Source organism: Belonocnema kinseyi, chromosome 1 (genome assembly GCF_010883055.1).
Source record: "Belonocnema kinseyi isolate 2016_QV_RU_SX_M_011 chromosome 1, B_treatae_v1, whole genome shotgun sequence".
In the NCBI taxonomy this organism is placed as follows: Eukaryota; Metazoa; Arthropoda; class Insecta; order Hymenoptera; family Cynipidae; genus Belonocnema; species Belonocnema kinseyi.
Window position 1 is genome coordinate 76,875,339 of NC_046657.1, and position 14,525 is coordinate 76,889,863.

Sequence of the window (14,525 nt, forward strand, 5' to 3'; positions counted from 1 at the left end):
TTGACTAAGAGAACGATTTGGTGAACATGTCCGTTGAAATTTCTCAAATGTGATTTTTTTGGACCCCAAATTAATTAAAACTTTTAACCCAATACTTCGAAACTTAAAATTCATTAATTTTCATGATATGCATGTCAAATTTCTTGAATTAGTAAGATTTATAATTGAGAATTCTTTACTTTTAATCTTCAAAATCATGACAATTTATTCGAATTTTTATTTTATTTCGTTATTTAATTAAATTAAATTAAAATTTTGTTGCATTTAAATTAATAAATTTATTTGTTATTCATTTTATTTTTACATCATTTAAAATTTAAGAGTTTTTGATTGCAAATATTCTAAATTAAAGAGTTTTAAATTGCAGATTGTTAAAATTAAAGAATTTTCCATTGCAAGGCTTCAAAATTGAACTTTTCAAAAAAAAATTTCATATTATACCTTTAGAATATAAATCTTGAAAACTAAATAATTTGAAATTCCAAATCTTCAATATTTCAAATCACGGCAGTACTCAGAGTACAGATATTTTTTACATTCTCATCAAAAAAGTTATTACATTTGTGTAAAATTTCACGTCTGGACACGAAGTACAGATTTTTACGAGTGTTTCTGCCTTTCCATATGCATGTTTGTTTGCAAGTAGAATAACTTTTAAAAAAATAATCTATTATATTGGCCGTTGGTATACTCTTTAAGTGTCAGAAACTAAAGATCAAGTTGATTGACTACTTTGGGTGAAATTTCAAAAAGTTACAGAATTTTCAAAATTTCTGAGACAATTTTTTTCAAGATTTAAAAATTCCATGTACGCTTACGGGTATTCGTAATACCAATTCACGAATTGGATAATGTTTGGATGAAACCAGACATAATCAAGGATGTTCAGAAATCATGAATTAAAATTCACCTATAAAGCACAAAGGTTCAAAATGTCATTCTTTGACTATTGCAATTTTTTTTTACAATTATAAAATGTCATATAAATAAAAAGTTAAACTTTACGTACCAAAAAAATAAGTAAGGAAAGAAGATAAACAAAGCAACCTCGCAATCCCTTTAATGCGTGTTTGTTTTCTTTAATTTGCCCTTTGTTATTTCTCAATTTTTTAATTCATAACAAATATATTTGTCAATATTTTGGTATTAATTTAACAAAGAATGTCCAAGTGACAAAATTTAATTTAGATTGTGTCAAAATATAAATGCAATAACAAAATTATTATGAACTGAAAAAAATTTTAATTTCAAATTGGATAAGCACGAAATTACAATTTCTCTTTAAAATTCAAAGCTAAACTTCAAATGCAAACGCATTTTCTGGTAAAGTTTATCTTTTCGATTTTCACAACACTCATCCTTGGGAAGGTAAATACAAAAAATAAATACGTTTCCGGTTGAAAGCAAGGTCCAGTAGTACAGCTTAAACTATTTGGAAATTATCTTCTTTGGGAAAAAGTTACAAGCCCTTTTTATAAATTATTTTATAAATAGCTGTTCCCTTTATCACGAAATCACAAACAAAAAATCAGATTTTATAATTGTGTTTCTTTTCACTTCTTTCTACTCCAAAATAGTTATTAGATGGAAGAAAATTGTTTCTTATACACGAAAAGTATTTAAAAAACAGCTTTTAAACAACTTGAAAAAAAGTTCAGAGGTTTAAATTGTTCAATATATAATAAAAACGCTATAAATACACAATTTTATTCTACTTTTTCATGTTTGACCTAAAACTATTCAATTTAAAGGCTATAAATTCCTAATGTGAAAAATAAGTAAAATATTCTTATAAATTTTTATTTGAAACAGGTTGGAGCTAGAACGGGAATTGACGGGGATTTTGTGAGGCTGGGAAAAATAGGCAAATGGCAGTGAATTAATTTTTTGACCGGGAAATTTATGAATTTTTAGAAAAGAAATTGGTCCAAGTTTGGTTTGAACAGTTTTTTTTTTAATTCCTTAAATTGCTTTTTTCCTTTTATATCATTCAGTTTACAGTACGTAATTCGACAATCTTTCACTTCAGAATTTTCTGTTTAAGTTTTTAAATTTAAGCGTACATTTTTCAATTTCAAATTTTTGAATGCAGATTTGAAGACCTGGAAAATTAAAAATTAGAAGCGTTTCAAATTTATAATTTTAGATAGAAATCGTTTTTAGTTTATCAACTGCGAATATAAAGTATGCTTCTTTTTTTAATTGAAGTGGACACCAAGGATTCACAAGTGAATCATAATTGATTTCACAACACGATTCGAAATTTGTTTAAAATTGAAGAATATTCTAATTTTAACGTTAAAAATTAAACTGTTTCAATTGGAAAGTCTTAGAAGTTAAACAAATGGAAACTCGCGATTAAAACTTTATAACCCATTTTCAATTAAAAATAAATTCAAAATAAATAAGCTGTATCAATTATAATAATTTAAAGTTTATTTTAAAATATACTTTATGGAACATGATATTTTTTACGAATGTTTCAGTGAAATTCTGTTCGTATAATATTGTTTGCCAATGCGAAACGTAATCTGGCTTGGAACGGTCGTCTTAAAATCTAAAAACCGAAAGAACAATTTCCCTATCACTTGGAATTATAATTATATTTTTATAAAAACGTTATTTTGGACAGTTTACAATATTATCGAATTTGAAATTTCCCGAATAATAAAACTCGAGGCCGAATGCTGTATAATGATAAATATACAAACTAGAAAATTCCCGAATTGCAGAAAGTGAGAAAACAGTTTTGTGATCAATATTATTTATTTATTAAAAATACAATAATCAAATATTTTTATTATAGAAAATTTTTTTGATGTTTAATTTCTTTAAATTATTGTTTTAATTTAAAATAACAATAATTGTATAAATATGTGATACAAGCATAAATTTAAATTACGTGAGCACATTTTCAAATAACTTTTTATCAAAAAATACATTTGTTCAATTATTGTTATTTTACATTCCAACAATAATTTTTAAAAACTTTAAACATTCAATAAGTTTTTTCTTTAGTAAAAATATTTTATTATTCCATTAAATAAAATTTTAAACAAACTATTTTTTAATTGTTCAAATTAGAGAGTTGTCTAGCCCGGATATTGTATAATTCGGAAATTTTCTGTCGGCAATTCTCAAATTCGGTAAGATTGTAAATTGTCGAGAATTTTCCAATTCGAGACTTTTATATTTCGACAATGTTATAATTTCGGAATTTTTACAGTGATGTGGGAATTTTATTTTTCGGAAAAAGCGACTGAAAAATCTCGAAAAATAAAATTCCTGACACTGTAAAATTCGTAAATTGAAAAATAACCCAAGAATAAAATTCCCGAAATTATGAAAGTCCCGAAATATAAAAGTCGAATTGGAAAATTCAGGAAAATAAAATTCCAGACAATAAGATATTAGCGAATTTTAACAATCACCAGAGAAAATGGCTGAATTATAAAATAACCGAACTAGAACATTCCTGAATTAAAACAATTAAAAAAATTGTTTATTGAATATTATTTATTTATTGAAAATACAATAATCGAATATATATTTCTGTATGAAAAAATTTGTTTGAAAATGTGCATAGTATTTGAAAAAAATATAAAAAAGTTCTGAAAAATCGAATTTTTTATTAATAAAAAAAAAATAAAGGTAATAAAAATAAATTTTGATATAAATCGTTGTTGAATGGAATCCTGCAAAGTTTGTGCAAAAATTTTATTATGTAGGTACGAAGAAAATTTAGGCAGAACATTTTTTTCTTTCAAAGCGCGCGTGTTTTTTAATGTATTTTTTAATACAATTTTTATTAAATTATTATTCAGATGTTGGAGATTTCATTTTTTGGGATTTTTCATTCATCCCTTTCGGAATTTTTCCCAGTGGTCCCATATTTTTATATTTCCTCTTCAAATTATGTCTTTTTTCTAAATAAAAAGTCAACATTTAAAAACATTTCAAAATCATCAAAAGTATCTATTCTCTTTTAAATTATTTTAAATCTTTTGAAACTATTTAAACAATTTTTCGGAACTTTTAAATGTCTTTAGACTGATTCCCATTTTTTCTAACATTTTTGTAAAATCCTGCACACAGAATTGTTTTAAGAGCTTCCAGATTCTTTCTAATATTGTAAATCTTTTGAAATGTTTTGAAATATTTTTAAACATTCTCTTTGAGTTATGTACTGAAATAAAGAATCATTTTAAATCTACCCAGAAATTTTTATTGTTATCCTAATATTTCAAATTCTTGAGAAGCTCCAAATTTTGTTATTTTCTTTGAAACATTCAGAAACCTCCAGCTTATTTGATTTTTTTCAAAATTAATGCTTATTTAACTGTTCTTTAAGACAAAAATAAAATACTTTTACCTTCGAAATACAAATAAAAACAAATAAAACAATTATAATCGTAACATTCCAAGTTTAAATTTGTCACTATGAATTGTGTGTGTGACGATTTGTCCCGGTCTCAAGTCCAGCTCAATATTGAGAACAACCTTCATTTTTTTGAAATTGTAATTTTTTGGTTGCAACTTACGGGGCAATCATTTTATTCTTTGAAAGATTTTCTACAAATCTTATTAAAAATGTTTATATTCTTATCCAAAATGAGAAGGTATTAGTTTTTAATGAAAAAATTTTTTTTTTTTGATTTTATCAAATGTCGACATTTTGAGGCCCCTTGAATCAGAAAAACAAGTTTTTACGTCGGGACCTATTTGTCTGTCCGGTGTCGTCGTTGTTGTAGTTGTCTGTATACCGGATAACTTTCTAAAGACTGGTCCGATTGGATTGGGCTTTGACACACTGCTCGAAAGACCAAAAAGAAAGATCGAGTTCGTTAAACAGCCATTTTTGATAAAAATTCAAAAAGTTGATGCTTTTTAAAATTTTTTAAGACCAATTTTTTAAAAAATTTGAAAATTCTATCCACAGCCATTTATGGTACAAAAAAATATGAACAATTTATCCTGACAACTTTTTTTGATAAAATCAAACTTACCAAAGTTAAAGGATTTTAAAAATCCAAAAAACCAAACGAAAATGGACATTTAAAGCAAAAAAAGCTTGATATGGAAAAAAGTCAAGAGGCGAAAAACGTTACTTTTTCAAGGCCCCATGATTATTTTATTACATTCTTATCCAGAATGAGAAGTGTTTTATGCGAAAAATGACTTCCGCGAATTTCATGAAATTTCGACATTTTGAGGCTTCTTGAATCAGAAAAACAAGTTTTTACATCGGTATCTGTCTGTCTCTCTGGCGGCTACGTCGTCGTTGTTATTGATGTTGTGGTTGTGTGTATATCGTACCAATTTCGAAAGAATAGTCGGATTGGATTGTGCTTTGACACACAGATTTTTTATTTTAAGAATTGTATGTAAAATTTGTACTATTTTTATTTTTATAACAAATATTTTTCTTCAATTAAATTGTTGCAATAAAAGCGTTTCGAAGAGATTTTTATAAAAATCTTTCGGGGAATAAAATTCGTATTTATAGGTCGACAAATGTTTGTTTTCTTTACCAAATTTGGCTTTCGTCTAAATTTTTCCAGTTGTTTTTACTATAGTACAATTTACGTTTGTATCTCGGGCAAAAAAATCCATTCTATTGTTTGACAAAACTTCTTTCTAAATCAATATTTTTCACAGAAAATTACCCCGAGTGACCTTCAATTATAATTTTATAAACGTGAAAAAACCACATTTCAATTATTTCTATGAAAAAAACAATGCCTAAGTAACAGAACGAAATCGAAAACAAATGAACATGGAAAATGGTGTATTTTCGCATTTTTAAACTTTAAATTAAAACTTTTTCGCGTTGTAACAATTTCGAATCCCAGAATGTTATTTTTGACCTAACCTATAACTTATAACGAAAATTTTGAAAATTCAAACAGTAAGGCTATATTCTGAAAATGAAGCAATTTTAACGTTAAAATTCAAGTTCTTAAACTGAAGGGTTAAAAATTTTCAAATTTTAAGTTAGTGTTGTGTAAATTGTATTGGTATCTTAAAAGAGTATAAATAGTTCTTAAATTAGTTTTTAAATTTTCTGAAGTTTATCTTTTTTACATACCTAAATGTCAAAAAAGCCTACCAGTGTCTGAAATGGAATAGAAAAAAATCGCCAAGATCCAAGAATAAAAATTGAATGTACAGCGAATTTTTAAATTGTGATTATCTTTAACTTTGTGATATCAAAAATTTCCATACAATTTTTCTTCATTGATACTGTAGGAAAAAATTAACAAGATCGAGCGCCGAGATTATAATTAGAGCAAATTTTCTGTAATTCTATGGGGACGGCTGAAATATCCCGAAAAATAAACTTTCCGACTCGGTAAAACTCTCTGTCCCGAAAAATACAATTCCAAAACTAATAAAATTCCTGAACAGTTTATAATATTAACGAATTTGAAAATTCCCAAATAAAATTGTTTCTTAATCAGTATTAATTATTTGTTAAAAATACGATAATAAAATATTGTTATCAAATAAATTTTTGTTTAATATTTAAGGTGTTAAAAATTGTGTGAATTTCAAATTAAAATGATAAAAAAAATTTTACCGACAAATTCATATACAAAAAAACATGTGTTTTTTAATTAACAATTCGATTTTTCGGAAGAACTTTTGTGATTTACAAAATACTAAATACATTTTCAACGAAAATATCTTATCCAGAAATATATTTTGTTTGAATTATTGTTATTTTAAATTTAAACAATAATGTTTAAACACTTCAAACATTTCAAAAGTTGTTTCTTTGGTATAAATATTTGATTATTTCAATTTAAAAAAATAATTTGTCAAAGAACAATGTTTTCCACACTTGTTTACCTCGAAATGTCGTTTTATAATACTTTTTAAAAAATTAAAAATATGATTTTTCGAGAACATTTTTTTTTATAATTAAAAAAAAAGACTGTACCGAAAACCTGGATCAAGGTTCAGATCTGAAAAAATTCAGGGATACATACATGCCAAACTTTTCTAACCTCAAAAAATCTTTCTACTGCTTTACCGTCATATTTTACGAAAAATGAGAAAACAAGAATTCGACTTCGTAGTACGATGAGGGCAGCACCTCAATAGGGCAGAAAATGTGATGTCCTATATATATATAATTCCCCACTCCGACGCCCCGTACCGCATCTAGGTTGATAATATCTTTGGTCGAACTCCCCTCTCTGGACAGGCATGCTGTAGGAGAAGCGAACAGAAAGTGTCCGAAAAACCCTCTCTCCTGCATCAAGCCACGTTGAGAGCAGTAGGCGTAGCGGACCACGTATGCGCGTGCGTGAGATGAGACAAGGAGTGAGGGCAAGCGAACGAAGGAGAAATCCGAAAACGAGAAGTTTCATAGAGTCTACTGTAATGACCAAGTGTCCTTAATAAAAATAAATTACTCTTAATATTCGCTAATTGTTTTATTTATTCGAGAAATTACTAACTTTTCACGACTTTCTGGAAAAAATATTGTTTATACATACATAATTTTTCTCTCCAAAATACTGTCTTCAGCACGAATTTGACATAAAAATGCTAATTTTCAAATTTGGAATAATTTCGGCAGACAATACAATCAGATTTGGGTTCAAACAAAAAAAAATTATTGCTTCGTTCCTTGAATATTCCTTAAGGAGCAACATAACTTGGTTAGCGAAAAGTTAACAACTAGTAATTTTTTTATCAATTTTCGAAAATCGAGCTTTTCCCGTTAAGAACGCTATGTTAATTTTAAGAACCCAGGGGCACGAGTTGAATATTGTAAATTAAAAAAAATGGAATTCTTTTTCCTGGAAAACTAACAAACTGGGTGCGGTGATGCAGAAAAAACGGAAAGTCGGATTTCTGGACTACGGAACTGTAGCACGGAACACACATTTTTCTGAGAGGTGCAATTTAGACCAGATGAAATTTTCGTCAAAGTTTAGTACCTGGAAGTGGAAATTAAAAGAAACGGCAATTCGAATGAATAAATATTAGTTTAAGTGGCTATTTAAAAAATAAATATTATTATTTATATTTGAAATGTTGTTACAGGCTTCAGATAGCTAGTGCTCAACATGCCAAAGGAAATTTTGGTTAAAGCTGGATTTTTATACTTGATTATTTTTGCACCGGGCTGTCCTTGTAAATATCATCAGTCGCGGATGCATTTTTACAATGCAATCAAGTGACCTGATAAGAGCAGAGGAACTGGGCTGACGGACTGGGTTGCAGTCAAGTACGCATGGAAGGACCTACAGCTTAGGGTGGGTTTCGAACCACCAGGACCTCAGTAAAGGTACATAGAAAAATTTCCAGAGGAACCCGGTTGGGGATCGAACCTCGGACCTCTGAGGTGAAGTCCGAGCGTCGATTATATTATCATTCATAAAACCATAGAATTAAAGGAATTTGTAGAATTTAAAGAATGCATAGAATTCAAGGAATTCATAAAATTCAAAAAATTCATAGAATTTGAAAAATTCAGAAACTTCATAGAATTCATGGAATTAATAGAATTTAATAAATTTACAGAATTCAAGGCATCCATAGAATTTATGGAATTCATAGAATTCAAGAAATTCAAAGAATGAATGAAATTCTAAGAATTAAAGAAATTCATGGAATTCACCGAATTTATGAAATTCCAGAAATTTGAGGATTTTCAGGAATTCACGTAAATCGCGAAATTCATGAAATTCACGTAATGCACAGGATTCAATGAGTTTAAGAAATTCACGGTATTCATGTAATTTGCGGTATTCACGGGATACATTTAGCATAATCTATAGCCTCAATGTCAATGTCAGTTTAATGTTTTATTTTGTTATCGACCTAATAATTATTTGAAATTTTCTTCCTTAACAAATGAAATTTGGTTGGTTCGAAGCCTCTCAAAATAAGTTTTTTTCGAAAAAAGATAACCTTATTAAATTTTGAAATTATGCCAACGATCGAAGAAAAGTGAGAAACAACTTGGAATCTTTGCTCAACATGTTGGCTTGGATAATTATGTCTATCAAGGTCAGTAACGTTTTGGAAGCATCGTTCACTTAGCGTATAATATATTCACCGATTGAGAAAAAAAGAATATCTTTTCCTGGAGAAATAACAAATTTGGTGGGATGAATCAGAAGAAACGGAAAGTCGGAATTTTCGACTACCCTAAGGTAACACGGAACACACACTTTTTGACAGGTGCAATTTAGACCAAATGATACTTCCGTTTACTTACGATACGTGGAAGCGGGAATAAAGAGAAATGGCAATTCGAAAAAATGTGTTTCGAAATACAAATCCAAGACAAATTCAATTTATGTTGGATGAAATAGGTGTAACTTTCCGTATATTGAGAAAAAACTAGTTATTATAATTATGCAATTAAAAAATTACTAAAAAGACGGTACTAATATATTTACCAATAGATTTAGATGAAGCAACCAAAATGAAACCCAGCAGCACAAAGAGGGACCTCATTTTCTAAATATTTCTTGAAAAGAGTAAAACACACTCACGAAGAATATCAATGGCAATATAATGAGTATTCTTTTGAAAAATTCTAATTATTTATACTATTCGCTATCTCACTCGTCATACTAAACTATTTGTATATCATTAAGTGTCTTCTTGCTCATTAAACTAGCAAAAATCTTCAGATTTATGATATTATCAGACTCAAAAGGACGAAAGTGACTTAATCCCCAAAGGAAAGATCAGCAACTCTTGAATTACCTAATAAAATTTTATCATTTCGATAAGAAAAAGTTACATTCATGTACATAGTATGAACTTTGTTGTTAGGAAGAACAAGGAAATCGACAATTAACGAAAATTATTAAAATAAAAAAAAATTTCATTTTTTAAATTGATTCCACACATTAGATTCAAAATTGTTTAGTTAAAAATCCTTTAAACTAAAAATTGTGCAATCTTTAAGTATATGGATTTGATATTCTACGATTGAGAAAAATAAAAGAAAACCAGACAATTTTGTACATTAAAAATTAAAATCCAATAATTTATAATATTTAAACTAAAAATCATTAAATTCAAAGCTAAATTAAATTAAACTAAAAAAAATAGGAATATTTAAATCTAAATTGATCAAATACAAAACTATCTATAAGTTCAAAATTATTGCACGATATTAGAATTAAAATTCTCCATATGAATCCATAATATTTCAGGGTGGCCTCCATTATTGAAATTAATTAAAAACTTCATTTAGAAATTGAAACATTATTAAATTAGGACTTGGAATATAAGTCTTTAAAAATGATTGATTTTAAAGTCATGCTTTATGAGTTTAAAAATTTAATCATTTCAATCTAAATTGTAAGATTCTTAACTTTAAATTCAAGGAGAACAAATTCATGCTGAAGAAAATTTTATAAGATCATGAAAATATTGATTAGGCAATGATTTTGGTTAATAATCAATTAGTGAAGTTTTATTGGCCATTTTTTTAATAAAACAGTGGACGTGACGTGAAGGATGCTACATGTTCCAAGTGCGTGTTCGTTTATTTGATCAAATCCCTTGACATGTGAATAAAGCAAGATATTATCAGGTAAGCGTGTAAGTAATTCTAATTTTTACTTTGAAGCAATAAATTTTATATACGTTATGCTGTCGCAGGTGACTTATGTTTACCAAAGTTTCGCAATATTCAGATTATTACCGATATCTTATTGCATCAATAAATTCAAAACTATTACCCAATTGCTTTCTTTTACTATACCTTTCTATTCGCCATCCTATTTTGCTATAACTTTCTTCAAATTAATGTATCAGCGCTGAATATATTTCCATATTTTCACTCACAAATAGTCAACATTGTCACTAATAGAATTACATTAGATGTTACCATGTGTAACCTTGAAATATTGACTATGGGACAACGATATAGATGATTAAATCGAAAATTTCTAGTTATTAAGAAATAGATATTAAGGAATAATATCTTTCATTATAAATATTTAAACACTCAGGGAAATTTCCTTCTGTTTCAGAAAAGTGATTCTTGACACAAATGGAATTTACTCTCAAATTTAAGGTTGGAATGAATTTCATTTGTCGTGAAAAGAATATTGGGGGGGGGGGGGTTTGCGTCATTTTTCTAAAATAATAACATTTTTATTGATTTATTATATGACGTGATGACCAACAGAATAAAAAGATAGCAATCCGCATTGATGAAGGGAGTATCCTGTGGGGTTTAAAATGCGCTCATATGCGTCATCAAATTTGTTTTAAAATCTTGAAACTCGCCAAACATATAGCGGTAAAAAATTTTACAAAGTGATGACACAACCAAAATTCAAAGTTTGCAATCCGCATTGATGAAGAGAGTTTGCTATGGCGATTCAAATGCGCTCATATGCGCTATATAGAAAAAATTTTGAGCCACATTGATAACCGAGTTATCAGCGAACAAAATGGGGGGGGGGGAGCTTCATTTTTCTAAACTAATAAAATTTTTTGTTTCCGATCCATTATGAAATGATATTTCGAAATAAACTAAATTTCACTATAAATTTATCCAGCGAAATCGCGGTAAAATTTCAGCCACAACCACGTCTCACAACCGTGAGATATATATATATATAAAGATCTCTTCGTAAAGGATTTTAAATGTGGGAAAGTAGCGCATGTGAGCGCATTTGAAATCCTGTACAAAGAGATCATTATAAATTTTTATATTGCAATTTAAGTTATTTGGAGATAGCTTTGGAAAGTAGATCGTAACAAGTGGTGATGAGGGGATTCATTATAGTTTTTTGTTTATTTTGAAAGTAGCGCATATTAGCGCACTGTTGAAGATTTAACACCTGCGTTACACTGCCCGCCATGCTAGGATATATTTGTTAATTACCTAGTGTAAAATTTTTTAGTGATGACGCTTATGAGCGCATTTGCAGATCTTTAAGATCATGTGATTTAAATTTTGATTTTAAATAGAGGGAGAAGGTAGCGTGACCTAGCCGCCACGTAACACCTAATATAACTCTTACAGCTTTGAGGCGCAAACATTTTTCTCAGTGGTGAATTTGAGCACATTGAGGGCGCAATTTAGTGGGCTATCGAAAACCGGAAAATTAATAGAATTCAAGGTATTTATAGAATTCAAGAAATTCATAGAATTTAAGGGATTCGTGAAATTAATGGAATTTAAGTATTTCGCGGAATTTACGTGATTCAAGTAATTTATGGAGTTTATGGAATTGTACGAATACAGTGAATTTAAGTAATTCGCGGAATTTACGAAATTGAAGCAATTTATAGAACTCATATTATTCAAGTAATTCATCGAAATTCAAATCATTCATAAAATTAAAGGGATTCATATAATTGAAGGAATCGAAGGAATTTATAGAATTAAAGAAATTCATAACATTCAAGTAACGCAAAGAATTAATAGATTTGAAGGAATTCTTTGGGTTCAAGTAATTTATAGAATTCAAGGAGTGGAAGGAATTTTAGGAATTGAAGGAATTCATAAAATTCATGAAATCCCTAGAATTCATTTAATTTATATAATTCAAAAAATTCTTACAGTTCTTGAAATTCGTTAAATTTTTGAAATTTAAGTAATTCCCGGATTTTAAGAAATGCACGGAATTCAAGACGTTCGCGCAATGCAATAATTTAAAAGATCTAAGGAATTTACGGAATTCAAGGAATTCTCTAAATATATGACATTTGCGGAATGCAATGATTTAAAGCATTGAACGAGTTCATGAGATTCACTTGAATCACAGAATTCATAGAATTCTCGAAGTTCAAAGAGTGCAGGGAATTAAAATAATTTAAAGAATTCACAGAATTCATGAAATTTATGGAATATACGGAATTCACGCAATACATTTTGTATCATCTATATTAGCAACGACAATGTCAGTTCAACTTCTTCTTTTGCCATCTTCCTGATTTAAATTGGATTTGGTCTTATACCATTTTTTAGAAACATTTAAAGGTTTACAGTAAATTCATCTTTAAGATGAGCCTAATCTTTATATTTGATCAAATAAGTTAATAGTAAAACAGTTTTATTAAATTGCTTTTAACAAATTTATGCGCTGCATTTGTAATTTTCATTGTTAAAAAATAAATTTACTATTAAATAAAGCAATAAACCTTCGACTTTTAGGGTTTTTATGGTGGAGATAATGGTTTATAGAAGTCCATATCAACTTCTTTGTGGTGATTTTTTAAATTTCTCGTTAAACTCTCAACAGATTAAAAAAGACTTACCATAATTCTACTTGTAGAGTATGTCACCAAATTTTAAAACTAAATTTTATTTACTGAGGGTAGCCCGATGTGACCCCGATCGGGACCACATCAGTTACCATGATCAGGGCCAAATTGAGCTAAACCGATAGCGGTCCCGTCGGGAATCGAGATCAAGTTCGGCGATTTCTCCACAAGCTGAATCATAAGTGTAAGTAACTCAAAACTTACGATGTTCATCGAGAAAATTACACGTTCTTTCTTGCCTATTCAAGTCAGGAGAGGATCAGATTAAATTTGAAAACTAAAAGTTCTCGTCATACAAAAATATCTCGAAGATGGGCAGTATTAAGTGATGAGTGAAGTTTATTTCAGAAATCTGTTTTTTTTCCACTGCAGCAAAAATATAACAGATTGGTTGTATATTGTAAAATTTTACTGAATGATTTAATCTGCCATGTGCGTAAAGGTCAATATTAGGTTTCGAAATAAATGCTGATATATTATTTCATCACACTTACTTAAGTGTATATAATTTATCATCACTAAAAATGAAAATTGGAAACGGAATGCAAAATTATCAATTACGAAATCATCCTGAAATCCTTTATTCATTCCAAGAAGTTATTGTTATGAAAAATTCGAGTACAATGGTAAGGAATGAAACCCGAACTGAGCAGATAATGGGCCAAGCTTTGTCCAACGCTGGGCCAAAGTTGTTGTGCACCACGTTTAGAAGAAACCAAAACGTTTCCTTTTTGTCTCTTGACGCAGCGGACATGCCTGAGCTGAAGGATCGGACAAAGGAGGAGATCTCGGCGTTCCGTGAATTACTTCTCGTACGGCAAACCGAATGTTTTTTTTCTGCAAATATTTGTTGAAGAACCGAACTTTTGGAAGATCCTTGCCCTCTAGTGGTAGGTTCAAGTTGTCCACTATTCTTACTCTAGTTCTTACATAGCGATCCGTTATAAAACTCGTTAGCGGAAACAAATCTCCAAGAAAAACTACTCCGATAACGTATTCGTTCTCTCCATCTTTTTCTACTGCTACTTTGAAAGGTTCATTTGGTAATTCTAGATAGTTACACGGAAAACGTTCGTAATAATGAACATTAAGTCGAATGGGAGCAACCGGATTTTTCCTAAATCTAAACAATTCTGTAAAAAGAGAGTACAAGTAGCGAATTAATTTTTGCATTAACTAATAGCAATACTTTTTATCAATCAAGCTTTTACTACACAATAAATGATCAGGAAGAAATTAATGTTGTAGATATTTAACACTGA

The 14,525-nt window shown here is 28.8% G+C and overlaps 1 long non-coding RNA gene across 1 annotated transcript in view; it reads right to left on the reverse strand.

Annotated features, from left to right (window-relative positions):
* The window catches only part of LOC117174643, a 27,282-nt gene extending 16,262 nt beyond the window's left edge, over positions 1-11,020 (reverse strand). The window contains exon 1 of the long non-coding RNA XR_004467330.1: positions 10,745-11,020. This is a non-coding gene — a long non-coding RNA (uncharacterized LOC117174643). The remainder of the gene's footprint in view (positions 1-10,744) is intronic.
* Between the last annotated feature and the right edge of the window lie 3,505 nt (positions 11,021-14,525).